We start from the raw sequence: 23074 nt of genomic DNA, 5'->3' as shown, positions 1-23074 counted from the left end.
TCATGAGGTATTTTTATACACAGATAAGACCCCCAAACCTTTTCTTCTCCAGGCTGAACAGTTCCATTTCACTCAGCCTTGCCTCACATGGCAGATGCCCCACTCACTTAATCATCTTAGTGGCCCCTTATTGGAATCTTTCCAGTATGTCCATGTCTGTCTTGTATTGAGGAGCCCTGAACAGGACACAGTAATCCAGGTGTAACCTCATCAGTGCTGAGTAGAGGGGAAGAATCACCTCGCTTGACCTGCTCAGGTGTCTAGAGTTACTCTTCCCCACATGCAGAACTTCACATTTCCCTCTGTTGGACTTCATGAGATTCTTGTTGTCCCATTTCTCCAATCTATCGATGTCCCTCTGAATGGCAGCATAGACGTCTGGTGTACTAGCTACTTCTCCCACTCTTGTGTCTTCTTCAAACTTGCTGCAGGTACGCTCTACCTAATTGTCCAAAGCATTAAAGAAGTTATTAAACAGTATTGGCTCCAGTACACACCTCAGGGGGTACATCACTGGTGGCCAACCTCCAGCTGGACTTTGTGCCACTGTTTACAATCCTCTAGGCCAGCTGTTTGGCCAGTTTTTAATCTACCTTAGCGCCCACTTACATAACCTGCTTTTTTTGTGAGTTTTTCTTTTAGGATGTTATGGAAGACACTGTCAAAAGCCAACCTAAGTCAAGGTAAACACTGCTCTCCCCTCATCCACCAAGCTAGTCAACTTGTTGGAGAAGGCTGTCAAATTAGTTAAACATGGCTTCCCCTTTGTAAGTCCATGCTGACTACTCCTGATCACCTTCTTGTCCTTCCTGTGTTTAGAAATGGTTTCCAGGGCTTATTGTTCCATCACTTTCCAGGGACTGAGGAGATCTGGACCAGCCTGTGCTTCCCTGACTCTTTCTTCTTGCTGTTCTTGAAGATAGGGTTGATATTTGTCCTCTTCCATTCAACAGAACCTCTCCCAGCTGCCTTTCAAGGGTAATGAAGAGTGATAAGAGTGATACCTCCCAAAGGTATCTCTTAGCTTCCCTTCAGCACTTGTGAGTGCAAGCTGTCGGGTCCCAATGACTTCTGCATGTCCAGTTTGTTTCTTAACCTGACCCTCCTCCACTGAGAGTAAGTCTTCCCTGCTCCAAACTTTCCTTCCGGTCTCAGGACTCTGGGATTCCTGAATGCTAGTCTTACCAGTAAAGGCTGAGGCAAGGAAGGCATTGAGTACCTTGGCCTTTTCCTTTGGCACCGTGGTCCCTGCTCCATTTAGTGGTGAGCCCACATTTTCCCAGCCTTTCTTTCATTTATGTACTTCTAGAATCCCTTCTTGTTGCCCTTCACATCTCTCACCACATTCAACTCCAGATGGTCTTTGGCTTTTCTAATTCCAACCCTGCATGATCATATAGCATCTGTATCTTCTTGCCTGGTCACAGTTCCTCCTGTTCCTAGTCATCCTCACAGAGAAGCTTTCTCCATGCTTAGGAGGAAGCTAAAACTAATACATTTGACACTGATGAAGCTGGTGGTGTACTGAGACCACAGCTGTTATCATTGGCTGCCTAAAAATGTGTTGTTTCTTCCCTCAGGCTGTTTATTGCCTCATGGTTAAACATTAAACTCCGCAGGGCTGGGATGGCTTTTTTCTGATTTTATATGACAGATAGCAGAGAATTCAAGGAGGAGCAGTCATAATAGTATAAAAGTAAAAAAGGTAGCATGAGCTGCACTGGTAACACTAGATAGTTTTTCACAGAATCACAGAATCATTAAGGTTGGAAGGGACCTTCGAGATCATCAAGTCCAACTGTTAACCCAACACTACCAGGCCCCTAAACCATGTCCCAAAGTGCCACATCCACATGTTTTTTGAACACTTCCAGAGATGGTGACTCCAGCACTTCCCTGGGCAGCCTGTTCCAATGCTTGACCACTCTCTCAGTGAAGAAATTTTTCCTAATATCCAATCTAAACCTCCCCTGGCGCAACTTGAGGCCATTTCCTCTCATCCTATCAGTAGTTACCTGGGAGAAGAGACCAACACTCACGTCGCCACAACCCCCTTTCAGGTAGTTGTAGAGAGTAATAAGGTCTCCCCTCAGCCTCCTCTTCTCCAGACTAAACAACCCCAGTTCCCTCAGCTGCTCCTCATAAGACTTGTGCTCCAGAACCTTCACCAGCTTCGTTGCGCTTCTTTGGACACACTCAAGCACCTCAGCATCCTTCTTGTAGTGAGGGGCCCAAAACTGAACACAGTATTCAAGGTGCGGCCTCACCAGTGCCGAGTACAGGGGTACAACCACTTCCCTACTCCTGCTGGCCACACTATTTCTGATACAGGCCAGAAGGCTGTTGGCTTTCGTGGCCACCTGGGCACACTGCTGGGTCATATTCAGCGGGCTATCAACCAGCACCCCCAGGTCCTTTTCTCCCAGGCAGCTCTCCAGCCACTCCTCCCCAAGCCTGCAGCGTTGCATGGGGTTGTTGTGGCCGAAATGCAGGACCCAGCACTTGGCCTTATTAAACCACATACAGTTGACCCCTGCCCATTGACCCAGCCTGTCCAGATCCCTCTGCAGAGCCCTCCTACCCTTCAGCAGATCAATACTCTCACCCAACTTGGTATCATCTGCAAACTTACTGAGGGAGCACTCGATTCCCTCATCCAGATCATCAATAAAGATACTGAACAAGACAGGCTGCAGAACTGAGCCGTGGGGAGCACTTGTGACCCTGAGCGCTTGTGACTGGCTGCCAGCTGGATTTAACGCCATTCACCACAACTCTCTGGGCTCGGCCATCCAGCCAGTTCTTTACCCAGTGAAGAGTAAACCTGTCCAAGCCACGAGCCGCCAGTTTCTCCAGGAGAATGCTGTGGGAGACGCTGTCAAAGGCTTTACTAAAGTCCATGTAGACAACATCCACAGCCTTTCTGTCATCCACTAGGTGGTACAACTGGTCATTGGAGGAGATCAGGTTGGTCAAGCAGGACCTGCCTTTCATGAACATGTGCTGGCTGGGCCTCATCCCTTGGTTGTCCTGCACATGCCCTGTGAGTGCCCTCAAGATGAACTGCTCCATGATGTTCCCCAGCATGGAGGTCAGGCTGACAGGCCTGTAGTTCCTGGGATCCTCCTTCCGGCCTTTCTTGTAGATGGGCATCACATTGGCAAGCCTCCAGTCATCTGGGACCTGCCCTGTTAACCAGGACTGCTGATAAATGATGGAGAGTGGCTTGGCAAGCTCCTCCACCAGCTCCCTCAGTACTCTCGGGTGGATCCCATCAGGCCCCATAGACGTGTGGTTGTCCAGGTGGCATAGCAGGTCTTTAATGTTTCCTTCTGGATTATGAGGAGTTTATTCTGCTCTCCATACCTGTCTTCCAGCTCAGGGAGCTGAATACCCTGTGGATACTTGGACTGGCTATTAAAGACTGAGGCAAAGAAGGCATTAAGTACCTCAGCCTTGTCCTCATCCTTGGTGACAATGTTCCCTGCCGTATCTAGTAAGGGATGGAGATTATCCTTGCCTCTTTTTGTTGTTAATATATTTGTAGAAGCATTTTTTGTTATCCATTGTGACTGTGGCCAGGTTGATCTCTGTCTGGGCTTTTGCCTTTCTAATTTTGTCTCTGCTTGACCTAACGAGTCTTCTTGAGTTGCCTTCCCCTACTTCCAGAGGTGCTAAACTCTTCTTTTTTCCCTGAGTCCCAGCAAAATCTCCCTTCTCTACCAGGCCGGTCGTCTTCCCCATCAGCTCTTCTTATGGCACATGGGGACCGTTTGCTCCTGCGCCCTTAAGATTTCCTTCTTGAAGAATGTCCAGCCTTCCTGGACCCCTTTGTCCTTCAGGTTGGTCTCCCAAGGGACTTTCTCAACCAGGGACCTGAAAAGGCTGAAGTCTGCCCTCCGGAAGTCCATGGTAGCAGTTTTTCTCACCCCTCTCTTCACTCAGAATCGAGAATTCTATCATGTCATGGTCGCTAAGCCAAAGACAGCCTCCGACCATCGCATGTCCCATGAGTCCTTCTTTGTTTGTAAAGAGCAGGTCAAGCAAGGCACCTCCCCTGGTAGGCTCACTTACCAGCTGTGTCAGGAAGTTATCTTCCACACACTCCAGCAACCTCCTAGAATGTTTCCTCTCTGCTGTGTTATACTTCCAGCAAATGTCCGGTAGATTGAAGTCACCTACAAGAACCCTTGTTCTAGGGATCTAGGGATTGCGAGACTTCTGTCAGTTACTTATAGAATGTTTCATCTGTCTCTTCATCCTGGCTGGGTGGTCTGTAACAGACTCCCAGTAAGATGTTTGCCTCATTGGACTTCCCCCTCATCCTTATCCATAAGCACTCTACTTGGTCTTCACAGTCATTGATTTCTATGAAATCAAAACACTCCCTAACATACAGAGCCACCCCACCGCCTCTCCTTCCATGCCTATCTCTTCTGAAGAGCTTATAGCCATCCATTGCAGCACTCCAGTCATGCGAATCATTCCACCATGTTTCTGTGATGGTGACTAAGTCATAGCTGTCCCGCTGCACAATGGCTTCCAGCTCCTCCTGTTTGGTGCCCATGCTACGTGCATTGGTATAGACGCACTTGAGCTGGGCTATCGATTTCATCCCCAACTCTGGCATGCCACCCCTAGGCTCATCTCTAGTGAGCCTGGTTTTATCACTTTTCTCCTTCGTATCTCATTTAAAACACTCTCAGTGAGGCCTGCCAACTCATAAGCTAGAATCCTTTTGCCCCTTGGACACAGTTGCACTCCATCTGCTTCCAGGAGGCCCCGTGTTTTGTAAACCACCCCATGGTCAAAAACCCCAAAATTCTGCTGATGGCACCATCCCCTGAGCCATGTGTTGGCCAAGTGTGCTTTCCTATTCCTTTCAGCATTCATCCCTGTCACTGAAGGGATTGACGAAAACATTACCTGTGCTCTCGCTCCATCAATCAGTTGCCTCAATGCTCTGAAGTCGCTTTTAATTGTGTTTGGGCTTCTTAGCGCAACATCATTGTTGCCAACCTGTAGGCCCAACAGCAGGTAGTAATCAGTGGGCCAAACCAGACCAGAGAGTTTCCTGGTGACATCCTAACCTGGGCCCCAGGGAGGCAGCAGACTTCCCCGGGAGTTTGGTTCGGTTGGTATATTGGGCCCTCTGTACCCCTCAGAAGGGAATTGTCTATGATATTACCCTTGTTTTTTTCTTAACAGAGGACATTGATGCACGGGGCTGGCTGACTCACCCTAGGCAACCCCCTGGATGGACGTGCTTGACGAACCTGATTTCCTTCTATGACCAGGTGACCCGCCTAGTGGATGAGGGGAAGGCTGTGGATGTTGTCTACATGGACTTTAGTAAAGCCTTTGACAGCGTCTCCCACAGCATTCTCCTGGAGAAATGGGCAGATTGTGGCTTAGACAGGTTTACTCTTCACTGGATAAAGAACTGGCTGGATGGCCAAGCCCAGAGAGTTGCGGTGAATGGCTTTAAGTCCAGCTGGTGGCCAGTGACAAGCGGTGTTTCCCAGGGCTCAGTTCTGCAGCCGGTCTTGTTCAATATCTTTATTGACGGTCTGGATGAGGCGATTGAGTTCTCCCTCACTAAGTTTGCAGATGATACCAAGTTGGGTGGGAGTGTTGATCTGCTGAAGGGTAGGAGGGCTCTGCAGAGGGGTCTAGACAGGCTGGATCAATGGACAGGGGTCAACTGTATGAGGTTCAATAAGGCCAAGTGCCGGGTCCTTCACTTCGGTCACAACAACCCCATGCAATGCTACAGGCTTGGGGAGGAGTCGCTGGAGAGCTGCCTGGGAGAAAAGGACCTGGGGGTGCTGGTTGACAGCCGGCTGAATATGACCCAGCAGTGTGCCCAGGTGGCCATGAAAGCCAACAGCCTTCTGGCCTGTATCAGAAATAGTGTGGCCAGCAGTAGTAGGGAAGTGGTTGTACCCCTGTACTCGGCACTGGTGAGGCCGCACCTTGAATGCTGTGTTCAGTTTTGGGCCCCTCACTACAAGAAGGATGCTGAGGTGCTTGAGTGTGTCCAAAGAAGGGCAATGAAGCTGGTGAAGGGTCTGGAGCACAAGTCTTATGAGGAGCAGCTGAGGGAACTGGGGTTGTTTAGTCTGGAGAAGAGGAGGCTGAGGGGAGACCTTATTACTCTCTACAACTACCTGAAAGGGGGTTGTGGCGACGTGGGTGTTGGTCTCTTCTCCCAGGTAACTACTGATGGATGAGAGGAAATGGCCTCAAGTTGCGCCAGGGGAGGTTTAGATTGGATATTAGGAAAAATTTCTTCACTGAGAGAGTGGTCAAGCATTGGAATAGGCTGCCCAGGGAAGTGCTGGAGTCACCATCTCTGGAAGTGTTCAAAAAACATGTGGATGTGGTGTTTCAGGACATGGTTTAGGGGACATGGTGGCGCTGGATTAATGATTGTACTTGATGATCTTGAAGGTCCCTTCCAACCTTAATGATTCTGTGATTCTGTGATTTTCATCAAGGTCCTCATGTGCCTGGACCTCAAGTTCCAGAGCCCCATACCTGTTGTGTAAGGGCAGCTGGAACAGTGAGGGAGGCTGGGAGGGGGTTCGCCTTCCACCCCGATCAGGGACCTGCTTCCATTTTCCCTCATCTCTTGGGTCCCCTTCTTCTGCCCGGCCGCAAGAGAGTAGGAGATCCCCTGCTGCTTGTGGAGCCTCTGCCTGCTGCCTTTGCCTCGGGAATGGCTGGGTGTGGCTCCACCGATCTATCTCCGTCTTGCACTCCCTGATGCTTGTCAGCCTCTCCACTTCCTCTTTCAGCTCTGCCACCAGGCTGAGCGGATTGCTCACCTGGTCACATTGCATGCAGGTGTTGTCTCCACTGGTCTCTGGCACAAGGAACAGGCTCAGGCACTCTTTGCAGCCAGACACTTAGACAGCTGCGTGCTTGCGCGGGAGCTCGGTCTGGTTTCACTTACTGACGTAGAGAAACAACATGCAAGCTTGCTCCTGTGTGAATTTTTTCACTTGAGTTGTAAAGGAAAGCAGTATTTGTTCATCTGTGTGTCTGCCATAGAGCCACAGAGTCATCAGCCAGGTCTTAAGTGCAATGAATAGTAGGCAGATGAGCAGAAAGGGCTGAGATGTGCTTTTGGCAAAATGCCTCCCTCGGAGAAATTCTGTTCTGTCCACCAGGTAGGCATGGTCCATTGGGATTCCATATAGTTCCCTGCTGTGCTGCAAGTCAGACACTTGCCCACCAGAGAGAGAAAGGAAACTGCAGGCTTTATAAAGAAACTAGATGGCCAAATTTCTCCAAAACTCCTGCTAGAAGATATACTCTGTAGCCACTTAAGAGGATCTCAAGGACTTTGCTCTTAAATGACCCAAAGGCACGCAGTGGAGACAGTTTTACAAATGGAAAAAGAAACTCCCTATAATATTTACTAGAAAAGTTAGGAGAGAGCTGTCTTACCTATGGTTGCACTAGTTGTGATGTGCTCAAGATAGCCAGATTTTTTTCTTTCGTAGTAATAGCTGGATACTTCTCCTCTGCAGTGAGCATATCTCTACCCCATTAAAAAAGTCAATGGAATCATTGCTACTCTGAGTGACATATGCTCCCATCCAGTGATTTTATGAATTACTCTGTAGTTCAAAATCCAGTTCACCTCACTCAACTCCAACAGAAATATATTGAGGAAAGATAGAGGGATCAAGCCAGAATACAGCTAATGAATGTTGCTGAGAAAGTTCATTGCTTATGTGAACTCTATTTTAGTAAATAATTTTATTCAGGCAAACTTCTTAGATCAGATTCCTATTAGTCATTTTTATGAAATATGGTCTTTTCAAGCTTTTTGAATTAGATTTGGTGCTCACTAAACTGCTGATGAAACTGGAGTTTCAAGTCATCACTTGTTACTAAAATACATTTTTATGTTATATATAAAATTCAGTTCTGCTGAGTTGTGACCACACATTGGTGTTATGGTGATGCTGTTGGCTGATCATGATACTCTGAACAGCATGGCTTGTAGCCTTTCTTTATAGCCAAAGTTAGGCTGAAAGGACATGTATTTATGACGCAGGTATGTGAAGTAAAAAGTTGCTTTCTTAAGCAGATACCGTTAAAGACTTGGCAACCCCGTGCCTCAGTCTGAAGATCTCTGACAGCTTGACTGCTTTAGACTGAGTTGACCTGGACCTTAGTCAGTTCTTAGCCCTGCTTCTTTCTGTTCTCTGTGCTACAACCTAATGCTGGTGTGCCTTACTGCAGTTTTGGTGAGGATATTGATGGGAAGGGTATTTCCTGAGGGCTGAGCTAATAAGGACTGATCCTAAATACCAGTGTAGACCCCACTGGCCAAGATTTTTTTTTCAGTAAGGGGAAGTCAGCTCAGACCTTATCTGCAACACTTGTCTGCATCTCTTCTCATGGTCAATCTGGTCACAGAGTCATAGAATAACTTAGGGACCTCCAGAGGTCATGTAGCACAACTGCCTGTTCAAAGCAGCTCTAAACAGATCAGGATGTTTAGGGCTGTGTCCAGGTGAGTTGTGCCTACATTCAAGGATGGAGATCCCCCAAATTCTGTGGGAAATGATGTCGTTCAATATTTGACCTACAGTAAATCTTTTTTTTCCTAGTATCTGATCAGAATTTCCCATGTTCTAACTCGTGCTCATTATCGTTTGTCCTATCACCATGCAACTCTGAGAAGAGTTTGGATCCACCTTCTCTGTACCCTCTGACCTTGTAGTTGCAGACAGCAATAAAGCCTCCCATTCACTGCTTCTGTAGGCTATACAAACCCAGTTTCTTTAGCCTCTGCTTATATGCTATATTATTCATCTCCCTGACCATCTTAATGGCTATATTAGGCTGGCTGCAGAATGCAAAATTTTTCATGTAATGGTGAATGGAGGTGATAAAGAACTGCCTTGTAATGACACCTGCATCCTGCTGAATCCATTCTGTATGGACCCATGGACTTGTGTATGCCTAAGAGATACCTAGCCCTATCTTCCTTTTCTATGGGTACTGCTTCACTCCCACAGACTCTGCTGGGAAGCTTAGGGACCTGAGAGGCATGAGGACAAGCCTTCCCAGGCAAAACTGAGCCAAAATTACATTGAATACATCAGTACTTCCTGTGTCCCTTTTTATTAGATCTCCTGCCCTAAGCAGTGGGCTCACACTCTCCTTAGTCTTCCCTTTGTTGCCCATTTTCTTACACAAACATTTCTTGTTGGCCTTCAAACTCCACATGAGCTTTGGCTTTCCCAATCCCATAGCTCTGTTAGCAGGCAATGTTTCTGTAGTCCTCCCAGGTAGCCGGTCCTTGCTTCTACCCACTGTGTACTTCCTTTCTGTGTTTAGGCTCAGTTAGGATCTCTATGTGTAGCAGTACTAGGACTCTGCCATGCTTGCTTGACTTTCTGTATATTGGGATGGACTGTTCTTGTGCTCTGAGGAGGCTGGCTATGAAGATCAAACAGTTCTCCCAGGCCCCTTTAACCTCCAGGGCAATTTCCCTTAGGATTCTTTCTAGCATGTCCCCAATTCAAATTCTGTTCTTCTGATGTCTTGGGTTGTAATTCTGCTCTTTGTCTTGTTCATTCCTCTCAGGATCAGTACTCCACAGTCCCATGTTTGCTGCAACCAAGAATGCCCTCAAACTTCTCACTTGTAACTAGTTCATTCTTGTTTGGAAGTTGCAAGTTGAACGGAAGATCTTTCATGTAAATTCATCAGTCACCTGCATCAGAAATTGCCTTCAGCACATTCCAGACATATTGTGGTTTCTTGCCACCAGCTGTACTGATGTTCTGGCACACATCAAGGTGGTTAAAGTAACCCGTAAGTATCAAGGCCTGTGATGGTGAAGCTTTCTCCAGATGCCTAAATAAGGTTTCATCTGTCTCCTTTTCCCGATCAAGTGTTGTATAGCAGACACTTACTACAGCATCACACTCACTGGTTTGTCCTCTAATCTTTACCCACAAGTTTTTTCACCTGTCCAAAGGCAAACCAATATGCATTCAAAGCTGCTCCTTCATGTCCAGTGCAATCCCTTCTCCTGACATTCCCATCCTATCTTTCCTGAAAAGCCCATATCCCTCCTTTGCAGCACCCCAGCATTGCAGTTTATCTCACCTATCCCACCTTGTCTCTGTAATCCCAGTGAGGTCATAGCTCTGCAACTGTGCATGGACTTCCAATTCCTCTTGCTTGTTCCTGATGCTTCATGCATCATTGTACAAGCATTTGAGACAGGCTACAAGTCATACTGCTTTTACAGAGGAAGTGTGAGAGCTTCCCCTGTCATGCTATGCCCCACATTTGCTCAGCCCCTTGTGCCCTCACTTCTCTTCAGGTTACAGTAACCCTCCCAGGCATAGCTATTTTAAAGTACTCCTCACTAGGTTATCAAATTTGCTTGCAAAACCAAGTCTTGCCCCACATGTTGTCACATGTATCAACTCCCTGCTCCCTTCTCCTCATTTCTTACAGAAAGTCAAAGGTCAACAAGCCTTTAACAATTGTTATGCAGACAGGTGTTGGCCCACTCAAGGGGCCCACTTCTGCTTGAGCCTTTCCTTTCTACTAGTGGGATTGAGGAGACATCAACTGGGCACCCATCCCTTCACCTTCACCCTTGCCTCAGAGGTCTGTAGTCACTCTTGACATGCTTCAGGTTACCCTGGAAGACTAAAGTATTTCTCAGAAATATGGTTTTGCAGCCTAAAATATTTCTCAAAAGTATCATAAAAAATATTTTTGAAAAAAAGAATACCTCTGTTTTCTGTAGAGAAGGAAAAAGAAGAAGAATTCCAGGTCTAAAAAGCCCTCTCCAATCCTAGACTAGATGGGCATAATCTGACTTTAACTGTAATTAACTGTAAGGTGTTCAGTGCAATTTGCAAACAAACAAAGAAAAAGTTCATCATCTGTAATATCTACTCTGAATTATTTGCTCAGCTCCATAGAGGGGGCTGATATTTCTTCTAAAGCTCTGTAAAATCTGCCTGTTGTTTCTCTCTGCCAGACTTGTATCTTCCAGATATGAGTAAATAATGATTTACAGCATAAAATTTATATAACAAAGTACACTCATTTCCCCCCTCGAGTTCATGAATTGTCTAAAGAGATAATGAAATCCTCATTATTTTGGCAAGCATTTGTGAATTTTCTGTAGCTAATCTTGATTCACTGTAGATGTTCACAGCCTTCTTTCAGCAGTCCTGAAGGCCCTATAGGAATATTTACATTTCTTCCTTGCGTGACTGACATAATAAATAGAGTTTGTGAGAATTTCAGATGACATGCTTGATTTCTGAAAAGAAAAAGGCACTAAAAATAGATCCTTACATGTAGATGTAAAAATTAAACTCCTTAAACTGAGCTTTAAGGCTGGACAGGAGTATTTATGGAAGAAAAGGTTGAACTTTAATAGGTTTACACAATTTTTTTTGTAGAAGAATGCTGAAATATAAAGAAATAATTAGAAAAACAAATAAACTCTCAGGCATTTATGATAAAATTTAGGCAAACTCTAGATATGACATTACTTATTACAAAGTATTTGTTGTGGCAGATTAATTTTCTGTCTCACCCTCTCTGGCTCTCTGGATCTCTCCCTCTGCGGTCTGCCTTTCTTTCTTTCCCACCACAGCCTGTCTTGTCTTTCTCCCTTCACTCTTTTCTAACTCTGTGTTTCTCTGTTCATTCTGTCAGTCTCTCTCAGGCTCTTTGTTCCCCCTTCTTCCCCTTCTCTTTCTTCTCTCACTCGCTGTCCCCTCCCTTTTCTGTGTCTGTTGTTGTCTCTGTCTCTCTAAATGGCTGCCCAAGTATGAAGAAGGACTCCTTCTCCCAAAAACTTCCCTGTTTTTTCCTGTGCCATTGGGTGGTCTAATTAAAGATACTTTTTTCTCCTTACACACTCTGCCTGACTAAGTGCAGTGTAAGGCAATCACATAGTCATGGATATTTTAAACCCACAGGAAAGCAAGAAATAACTATGTCAGTCGAGCTACCTGCATTTAAAGACAATCCCCAGCAAGAAGGGGATACTCAGGAGCAAGACACTGCAGCTGAATTGAACTTTGATGGATACTGGCAAGGTCAAAATGGACTTTAAGAAGTAAAAGATCTCTTCTCCTAGTACATAATATCTGACAAAGCTAAGAAGGAGTCTGCTGAAAAGTAATACAGTCAGCTCAGGTATGACATACCTCCATTCTGGAGAGATTAGGCTGCGTGGTTGGAACTGCTGTATGCAGTTTACATGACTGAAAAGTTGTCAAAATTCATGAGGTCCCAGGCAAATGTACAAAGGGTTTGCCAAAACCTTTGTTGTATGATCCTTTGCTCCCACTTTCCATGTGAAGGTAGGGTTTGTACTACCTAAACATGGCACATAGGAATCTTGGCCCAGATCTCAGTCTCTGTTTAGAGGACATTCATTGTCTTTGCAATGGCCTTGTTTAGATGTTTGCTTCATCACACAGCTTTGAACCAGGCGTTGTCTGAAATTGGCACCTGAATTTGTCAGAGTGGGTTTGTTCCTTTTTTTAATCCACCTACTACAAAGACTTCAATTCTGTATTTTTTTTTCCTTTCAACATAATCTTACAGACTTTTCTGGTATTAGATAAAACCATGAGTAGACTGTAATTTCACAAATGCATTAAGCTAGTATAGACTGGGACTCTAAGCAGAGGTCCAAGATGCAAATCCAGACCACCCTCCTAATTCTAGTACTCCGTGTGCTTGAAAGCATGTTTTTTTGCTGGTACAACAGAGAAGAGAGTTTTGGCGATGGTAGTGGGGAGGAAGAAGAGAGTGGGTAGTTGCTTTTGGAGTCACAATTTTGATACATGACCTTATAATATTTAATTCCAGCCTCTGATCAGATTTTGACCATGATGAAGACCTTGAACCTACCTGTTCTTTCTGCAATGTCTTGTGACAGTTACTTTGTCAGTTCTTAGATGCTGTGATCATGGCTAAGAAAATGGTGAAAGACACCATAGGACTAATTTATCTTCTGTAGCTTTACAGAAAGGATTCAGTGGTATGTTTGCCCATGGTACCAGGATTGGTTTTAATGATGACAGAAGTCCCCTTCTGTCTCTTTCTTCTGTAGCCTTGAAAGGTACACTTGCAGAGATCTGGCTGCATCTTGGATTACCAGTTTGTAGAACTACAATCTGTTGAATACTGGTCACTGTTGAATTCCTACTGAATTAGATGCTGAGTTTTTAAACAAGCCTTTCCTGACTGTTATTTCATCCTATGGGGTGTTGCTTCCTTCTTTTGCTGAGGCTGATTTCCTACTCTGTCTTCTACTTTATCTCTGTTTGTTTTTATCTGTTTTAATAAGACAGCCACCTGTCTGAGAGACTGTTCCAGGTCCTTTCTCTCCTTTTCACATGCCCATGCCTTGACATGGGAAGCAGCATTTTTCCAGCTAATATTTCCCAGGTATTTTCCACCGCATTTCTCAAAGAATCTCCATCTTCTATCTTCTGATTTTTTTGGCCCCTATCCCTTTGGCTTTTACCTTCTTGGGTTGTTTTTTGCTTTTGCACTTTCTGTTCCAAAATCATTGCTTCCTGACAGTTTCTTAATTCTTTTCCTCAATGATAGTTCAGGCTTAGGTCAGTAGAAAATGGTCAAAAGCCCATTTAGTTAGTCTTCTCTGCCTTGGCACTGTGGGTAATCACAGGGCTTTGGAGAAGGAGCCTATATGGCAGGTTTATTTGATCAGGTGAAACACCACTATTAGATATCGTGGTGCCAGACAGGTATTGCTATGCTATTTGGGCAGTTGTCCTGTATAGTATTTCCCAAAATCTCCCAAATGGCTGTTAAGTATTATACAACTCTTTCTGCTCCTGTTTTCTGCAGTGGTGGTCCTGTGATCTCTGACTGAGACTTTCCTGGCAAGCCTGTGTCCCCACTGCCTTTTACTTCTCCAGACGCTAGCCCAAGCAAAGTGCTAGACCTGGCAAATAACTCCTACAGTAAGTGTAATCCCGGTTTGTGACTCAGCTGCTGGTGAAAAAGGCAGGGCTCTGAGCTCGAGCCCGAAAGAGGATCACAGAATCATAGAATCTTTGGGTTGGAAGGGACCTTTAAAGGTCATCTAGTCCAACATCCCTGCAGTGAGCAAGGACATCTTCAAGTAGATCTTATTGTTCAGAGCCCTGTCCAGCCTGACCCTGAATGTTTCCAGGGTTGGGGCGTCTACTACCTCTCTGGGCAACCTCTTCCACTGTTTCACCACCCTCATTGTGAAAAATTTCTTCCTTATATCTAGCCTAAATCTACCCTCTTTCAGTTTAAAACCATTACTCCTTGTCCTCTTGCAACAGACCCTGCTAAAAAGTCTGTCCCCGTCATTCACATAATCCCCTTTTAAGTACTGGAAGGCTGCAATAAGGTCTCCCCAGAGCCTTCTCTTCTCCAGGCTGAACAACCCCAACCCTCTCCGCCTGTCCTCACAGGAGGAGTGTTCCATCCCTCTGATCATTTTTGTGGCCCTCCTCTGGAGCCACTCCAACAGGTCCATGTCTTTTCTGTGCTGAGGGCTCCAGAGCTGGACTCTGGAGTATTCCAGGTGGGGTCTCACCAGAGCAGAGTAGAGGGGCAGAATCACCTCCCTCGACCTGCTGGCCATGCTTCTTTTGATGCAGCCCAGGATATAGTTGGCCTTCTGGGCTACAAGTACACATTGCTGGCTCACGTCCAGCTTTTCATTCACCAGCATCCCCAAGTCCTTCTCTGCAGGGCTGCTCTCAATCCCTTCCTTCCCCAGCCTGTATTGATACTGGGAGTTGCCCCGACGCAGGTGCAGGACCCTGTACTTGGCCTTGTTGAACCTCATGAGGTTAGAATCATAGAATCATAGAATCATTGGAAAAGAGCTCCAACCATCAACCTGACACCATCATGCCCACTAAACCATGTCCCGAAGTGCTATGTCTACACATTTCTTGAACATCTCCAGTGATGGTGACTCCAGCACTTCCCTGGGCAGCCTGTTCCAATGTTTGACCAGGTTCACACAGGCTCATTCCTTGAGCTTGTCCAGGTCCCTCTGGATGGCATCCCATCCCTCAGGCATGTCAACCACACCACACAGCTTGGTGTCATCTGCAAACCTGCTGAGGGTGCACTTCATCCCACTGTCTATGTCATTGTTGTAGGTATTACAGAATACAGGTCCCAGTACAGACCCCTGAGGGACACCACTTGCCACCGATCTCTGTCTGGGCATTGAGCCATTGGCCACTACCCTCTGCATGTGACCATCCAACCAATTCCCCACCCACCCATCGGTCTACCCATCAAGTCCGTACCTCTCCAGTTATAAGAGAAGGATGTTGTGGGGAGACCATGTCAAAGGCCTTACGAAGTCCAGACAGACAATATCGGTAGCTCTTCCCTTGTCCACTGCTGTGGTCACTCCATCATAGAAGGCCACTAGGTTGGTCAGGCAGGACTTGCCCATGGTGAAGCCATGCTGGCTCTCTCAAATCACTTCCCTGTCCTCCATGTGCCTTAGCATAGCTTCTAGGAGGATCTGTTCCATGATCTTCCCAGGGTCCTCCTTTGTACTTTTTTTAAAATTGGGTGCAATGTTTCCTTTTTTCCAGTCACCAGGGACTTCACCTGACTGCCATGACTTTCCAAATATCGTGGATTGACAACTACATCAGCTAGTTCTCTCAGGACTCTGGGATGCATCTCATCAGTTCCCATAGACTTGTGTATGTTCAGGTTCCTCAGGTGGTCTCAAATGTCATCTTCTCTTACAGTGGGAGGGACTTTGCTCCTCCAGTTGTTGTGTTGTTTTTCATCCACTTGACAGGTGTAGTGAAGACTGAGGCAAAGCTGTTGTTGAGTACTTAGCCTTTTCCTCATCTGTTGTTACCAGTTTGCCAGTCTTGCTCATGAGGGGGGTTACGCTTTCTTTGACCTTCCTTTTCTGACTGACATTCCTATAGAAACCCTTCTTATTATTCAAAGCTCCAGCCACGCTTTGGCCTTCCTGACCTCATCCCTACACAACCGGGCATCATCCCTGTACTCATCCCAGGATACTTGTACATGCTTCCATGTACATGCTGCCTGTGCATTTTCTTCTTGCCCTTTAGTTTGACCAGTCGGTCTCAACTCAGCCATACTGACCTCTTGTCTTCCTTTCCTGATTTCTTACACCTGGAGATCGAGAGCTCTGGTGGTCTATGGAAAACGTCCTTAAAGATCTGCCAGCTCTGCTCTGCTCCCTTGTCCCTGAGGGCGGCTTCCCAGGGGGTCCTGTTGACTAACTCCCTGAAGAGCTGGAAGTTTGCTTTCCTAAAATTCAGGGTCATGACTTTAATCTTTGCCTGCCCCATATCCCTCAGGACTGTGAACTCCACTAGTGCATGATCACTGTAGCCCAGGCTGCCTTGAATCTTGATGTCATCAATTACCTTATATGCATTGGTGACCAACAGGTCCAGTATGGTATCCTCCCTGGTGTGAGCTGCCTATTACCTTGCATAGGAAGTTACCTTTCATGCACTCCAAGGGTCTCCTGGATTGCCTACAGCTCACTGTGCTACTTTTCCAACAGATGTTGGGATGGAATGACAGTATGGAAACTCTAGGGTGATCTCATTTCCTTCTATCTGACTCTCTGTTGCTGGTGTGAGACACTTGTTTATGAGAGGGTGATTCCCTCAGCTTTCCCTTTGCAATGAGATGGGCTCATCCAGCCTTCCTGCAAGGAGCTTGAAAAATCTTCCTGGATGCATGCATCTTGACAAGTCAAGTGCCAAGGCAACTCAAGAGTGAATGCTTCAGTTTGGGGTAATTTTGGGAAACAGCTGCTCCCGCGCATGCCTACTACCTGTTGTGTGTCCCTGAGTAGATCTCTGTCAGGAAAGGACATGGGTATTGAAGATAGGAACAGAAGAACAACTCTCTGAAAGACTGAGCTTGTCTTTCCTTTCATGTTCAAGCATTGGGTGAAACAGCATGACAAGGTGAGGTGCTTCTTTTCCCACTCATCTTTGACACAGGAACTTTGAAGATTATGGGGAGTGCAGGGACTGCATGTGCTGGGAATGTTTGCTAGAGGAAAGCAAGTGCTACTCAGAGGAGCACCATGGGAGAGTTACCTGTTTATGCAGTACTGTTGGGACATAAAGTACCAGCTTACCACTCACCTGCAAATAACAACCCTAATTCCTACATTTGGTGAGAGACTGCTATGCTGTATTTATTTCTTATAGCAGCACCCTGCTGTAGGACAAGGCAAAAACAGTGACCTGCTCATGTGGATCGATCACATCCTCACTCATATTGGCAAATGTCAGAGAAACATGCAGCTGTTATGGTTATGGCCATGCAAATTTGCGTTTGGGATTTTTTTCATGCATGCAGCTTATCACATTAGCTGTGGTCATCCTTCAGTGGCTGGTCAGGAAGCAAAGTCACACCTTGGAAAGCCCCAGTAACACAGAAGAATATATGTGCCTTCAATGAAATTGTTTAGAGGGTGTCTAACAACTTTGTGAATTTTGCAAGGAGATGGATCATCACACAAGTCTGGATGAGTGACAAGGTCATTCTTGTAGTACAGTTATCACTGTTACATATCATTGTACAGGAATCCCAACTTTTCTCTGAGGGGAAACTAAGTGGTTTGTCCTTAGGGTCCCTCTTTTCTAACTTAAAAAATCTTGATGATCCTTTCAAAAGGAACTGTTACTTGTTATTCTTTTTTGTTTTTCAAGTGAACTATGCATAAAAGTTTTATGTTATCCCCAAGGAATATTAGAGATATCTGAAGTCTTTCCGTTGGTAAACTTCCTAAAAGCTCAATAGATTCCAGGAGATGAGCTCTGTTGGCAGAAGTATAAAGAGGGGATTTTCTTCTTTACAAATAAGGGATTCAAATACAGTCAGTCTGTTCTTTCTTAAGCTGCCATTGTAAATCAGAAGAGGCAATGTGAAAAAAGGAATTTTTTTAACACAGAGAAAAAATGGCTTTTAAAAATACCTCCCTCTGAAACAGCACCTTGCATTTCAACTTCTGAATCATTATTTTGAAGTATCTGCAAGTGCCCGTGTGATGGAAATTTACCAAGACAACCAGCAAGCTTATTGTATACTGATATCCAGAGCATTAACATCCTGCTACGGTTGTGATTTCTGATGCTTAGGTTGATACATGAAATTCCTTTGGATACAAACCATCTCATTCATGGACTGTGTCTCCCTCCTAGAACTAAGAGTTGCCTTTCTCACAAGACACTCTTTCTTGCCTGAGAACAAAGATGCAAAATAAAAAACACTCAGATAATTTGTGATTTCAGTTGCACAGAGAGATTCCTTCTGAAAGTGAATTTTGTAACACTGAATTTTCTATCTGTTATAGTTATGTTCTTTGTCTGAAAAAGCAAAGAGGAGATTTGGCCCTCAGCAACTTGAGACCTACACAGCTTTTATTCCTGCTTCATGTATCTCAGTAGAGGAATCCAAATATGGATTGGATTGGTGATAGGGACAGAGGGACAGTTTAAAGAAACAATGAGCAATATGTGTATGAAAGATGGCACCCTGACCTCAGATAGAATTCAGGTGCTGCTGTGAGTCTGGCACAATACTCCTGCTTGAAATTCAGGTCTATGTTAGGGAGAGAAAGACTTTGGGTATCTTGCCTGCAGACATCTGCAGATGTGCAGCAAAATACAGGCCCTGGCTATTTCTGCCTCTTTCCTCTGCAGAGCTATTGCTGCCTGTTGGGAGCACTCTGTCCTCAAAGTGCGCTTGGGTTAAATCCAGCCAAAACCATGTGTGCAGCTCGTGACACTGCTTAGATATAAAACCAGCAGTAGAAGAACTCCAAACAGGTCCTCTTTTGATGACCTCCCTGACATGGGAAAGTGACGCACAACTCCTATTATTTACCCCCTGAAAGGAATGTAATTGCCAAATTTAAGACTGATCCTTCGCTTTCTTCTTCAGTCCACTGGAACTGGAAACTTAATGTTCGTGCCAGTAGCCTTAGGACATGTAAGATTATTTTGAACATTACTGGAAGCCCTGACACACACATTTTTGGAGGCTGGAAGAATATTCTGAGGAAGGGTTGCTCCTTGCTTCTCCTCTTTTTGAATTGTCCTGCAGGTATCCACTTCTGGCTGTCATATGAGATGAGACCCTGGGCCAGATGACCTTCTGATCCAGAGGTGTATTGGTATATGTGATATTCTGTTACTGTGTAGCCCTAAATACAGTACTGCCATTGCTAGTAACAGGTCATAACCTTTATAACCTTTGGTAGTAAGTTACTACCAGGCTTGCTTTACCTGAAGTTAATGAGATGTGCCTGCAGTTTGTTTCACCTGATTTAGCTGTAGCAACAATTTTTCTGATTGACCAACTCATTATTTGTTTTATTTTTGCTTAGCTTTGTATGGTTTTATGATGTAGTATAGAGAAATACAGGTTTGGTATGATAGCAGAGGCCTTGAGAAGTGGAGGCAGAGGATGTTGCGTAGAGGACTACAGGCATGGGATGATAAGAGAGGGGGTACAGTGATGAAAATGGAGATGCCACAACTGTGTTCTCTGCCCCTGAGGTCTATACTGAAGGTCCCAGAGACAAGGGAAGCACTCTGTGGGGAAGCCTGGGAATGTCTGGCTTGATGCTGGCAGTGCAAATCAAATGCCTGTAGTCCCATAGTGCCACAAGATAAGGCTGTGTCAGAGCATTATTGTCTTGGCTGGTCTGCTGTAAAGGTGCTTAGCTTGTACGTGTCTCTACACAGGAGCAGCTGACAGCTACTAAGATCTTGTAAGACAACCATCTGAGAGAGAAACTCAACTCCTATAACCCTGTAAAACTCCCAGAGCAACTGCATTGTTGTCTACCCTATGGTGTCAAAAGTCATGACTCAGGGCGCGTGGATGGGATGGCTGATATTTAGTCTATAAGGTTAGACAAGAGTTGATCTAGCCAGTAGCTGTTCAAGGCAGAATTAATTATTTCTAAAGCATGCATGACAGTTGTTTGTCTAATGTTCTTTTTCTGCCTCCTGTAATGGAGGTCCTCCTTTTCCAGGCAGGCAGTGTTTGGGTCTCATTGTTGTTGCCATTAGAAAGTATTTCCCCATGTCTAATAAAGCTCTACCATGGTGCAGTTTCAGCACACAGGATTTGTCCTGGGTTTTTTTCCACTCTGAAGCATTTAGGGCTTGTGTTTATCCTGGCTTTCCATCTCAACCATGAGGACCAGAAAATACCTTTAAAGAAAGATGAGGTTGTTACATAATATGAGGGCATAAGACCTTACAGAAACAGCTCCTTGCCATGCTGTAGTCAAGGCCACTTACAAGTACCTCAGAATCCTTATTTGGCAAAGACAATCCCTTTGTGGCTGGAGGCAGGCTCTTGCGTTGTATTGTTTCTGTCCCTGTTCAGTAAAGCACAGGTTTCTCTGGACAACTGTTTGAAGAGGGAACTAGGCCTTTAAGAAATAGGCCTATAAACACTGAAGTGTCTGTATTTAGGAGTTCAGCTTCTGTTCATATGCCCAGCATCTACTAGAGAAAGAAGTTCAGAGAAAGTGCTGCATAGAAAGATGCTCCCAAGTGCCATTGCCTGACGCTGCTGCAAGGGTCATTGACATATGACAATGCTGCATTGGAGCCCATAATGAGGGAGTAAAAGAGGGAAAAGTCTGAGGGCAGGTTAAGTCAGTGGCAAACTGCATAAATATTGGTCAGCTTTCTTGATCCTTGTGTTAGAAGGACATGGATACATCCAAGTGATAGTTAGCTCCAGCCCTGCCTTCACCACAGTATGTCAAGATCTTCCTCCTCTTCTGCTCCTGATTGATAGGTTTCTGATCTTCTTCTGCTCCTTCAGTGAGGTGCTGTATCCAGAATCCAGTATTGGTGATGTGTCTCCTAGCTGCAGAGTGAATAAAGGACGCTCTGTACTCCTAGTGAAGCATATGGACAGCTAGTACAGAGCTTGGTTATAACCATGGATTTATATTCATGAAGTATTCATCCTATCCCTTTCCAACTGGCTTCCTGGTCCTGCAGGAAGGAAAAGGCAATGTTGCAACACCAGGATACCACCTTACATAAAGTTTTTAAAGGCCATTTGGAGTTGGTGAAGCTGTTGGATGTTTTATGCCTAGCCTAGAATGAGGTACAGCAGAATAACACAAGTGCTTGTGCACTTGTGCAGTCACCTTTCCCAGGCTGCTGCCCTGAGAGCCTCCCTGAAATACTTAATTACCCAAACTGTGGCAATAAGCATACATCTCTAATTAAAGAGGCTGCTTCAGAGAGTGCAAGGAAGAACCCCTTTTTGAAGGAGGCTTTAACTTTAAGCTTTTGGCAGTGATGTCTGCTCCTTCTGTCTCTGAAGAGCCAGTCTGTTTGATTCATCTTCATGGTGGGTTGCATATAGGCGTATGGACACACACAACAAGGCATACACACATACACACATTCTGAAAAGATAAATTAGGAGACTGAAGTCATTCAGCCAGCTAAGTGCAGGTAAGTACAACTCTTTTTGATATGGAAATTGCTTGTTTGCTCCTTTGTCCTCCATGTGCAAATAAATCTACATAGTAACTAAACAAGAGCTATCCATTAGAAAGCTGTTCCCCATGACTTGGTGAGTGTCATGCTTGAGTTTGCAGCAGAGAGCGCATCTCTGTACAGTCCTATACAATAAGCAGGAAGAGTTAGTTATTAGTCCTGCAGTTTGAGAATACTGTGGACAATGTTTTTGTTTTTTCCCTCAGTGACATAGAAGTTGCTGCTGTGATTTCATTTACTCCCATACTAATTTTTTGGGGATGTTAATGCTGTTATCATAGCAGACTGAGTCCATGTTGCGAATCCTACAGAGTAACAGGTATTAAACTCGTAGACCTTTGAATTCTGCTTTTGTAGTCTTGCTACCCACCCCAAATAATTTAATCTTGCTTTGTGCCTGCTTTCTCCAGGGAACTAATCCTTATGGTGTTTTGCTGCAATTGAAATCTCACTGCCAGCCAAAGCTAGGCTGAGTGCTGTGTTATTTCTAATATTGTGTGGAGTCAGCAAAGCAGAACAGATTTTGGGGACAGGGATAAGGGAGAGCGGGTAGGCAAAGGAAATGCCGCCGTGGGACCTTTTTCCAGCTTGACTTTCAAATTACTTTGAAGCAGGTCCAGAAATAGAAATGCTGCATAACAGGACACAGCTGGGTTTAATGTTGAGGAGCAACCCTTGTGCCCCTGCACCACAGTGAGCTCAAGAAGAAAATGACCCATTAAACCTGTCTCTCCTGCCTTGAACTATTACATACCCTGCAGATCTTGAGAAATGCTAGCACCAGGTACACTCCATATATTTCTGGGGCAAGGGGCAAGTGGCAAGGGATGAGTGATGAGCTGAGCTGCTAGTGAGCTGCCTGCACTGTAATCACCTATCATTTCTGGGGAAGCTGGATTTATGATCACCTCTGGCCTGTACTTCCTCCTTGCACATGGTCATTGCCTTCCAAGACAGAATATTCAAGCTCTGTTCTGCTAGCATTTCAAGTGAGTGAAGAAGGTAATTGGGCCACTGACAAAAAGGAGGCAGAGGAAAACACTGGCTTTCCATATGCTGATGATTCTCAGGTCTGTGCCATTGGGAGGGTGCAGTGAATGCTCTGTAGGCTATCTGCTATGTTCAGTCACTCAGCTGGGAGCTGGTGCCTTGTCCAGTATCAGCACCTACTCAGGAATTCCTAGTGGGTGACCTGCCATAATGCCCCATCTTCTGCTAAGGAGAGGCATGATGAACCCACATGGGAAGATCCCAAATAATTATGTGATCCCTTTGTTGCTCCACAAGCTGTTGTGAGTGGGATACATTAGAAATTAAGGTCATTTGTGGAAATGGGATATTGCCTGACAGTTGAAGGCTGGATTCTTATTCCTCTGAAGCTGCATATTGCTTTTAAGATCAGGTGTTTATTAGAAGCACAGACAGCAAGGACATTGATTTAGGAGACTTAGTCCTATACCAGGCCT

Source organism: Phaethon aethereus, assembly GCF_964289735.1.
Source record: "Phaethon aethereus genome assembly, chromosome: Z".
NCBI lineage: Eukaryota > Metazoa > Chordata > Aves > Phaethontiformes > Phaethontidae > Phaethon > Phaethon aethereus.
Note: the sequence above shows the minus strand (reverse complement) of the source record.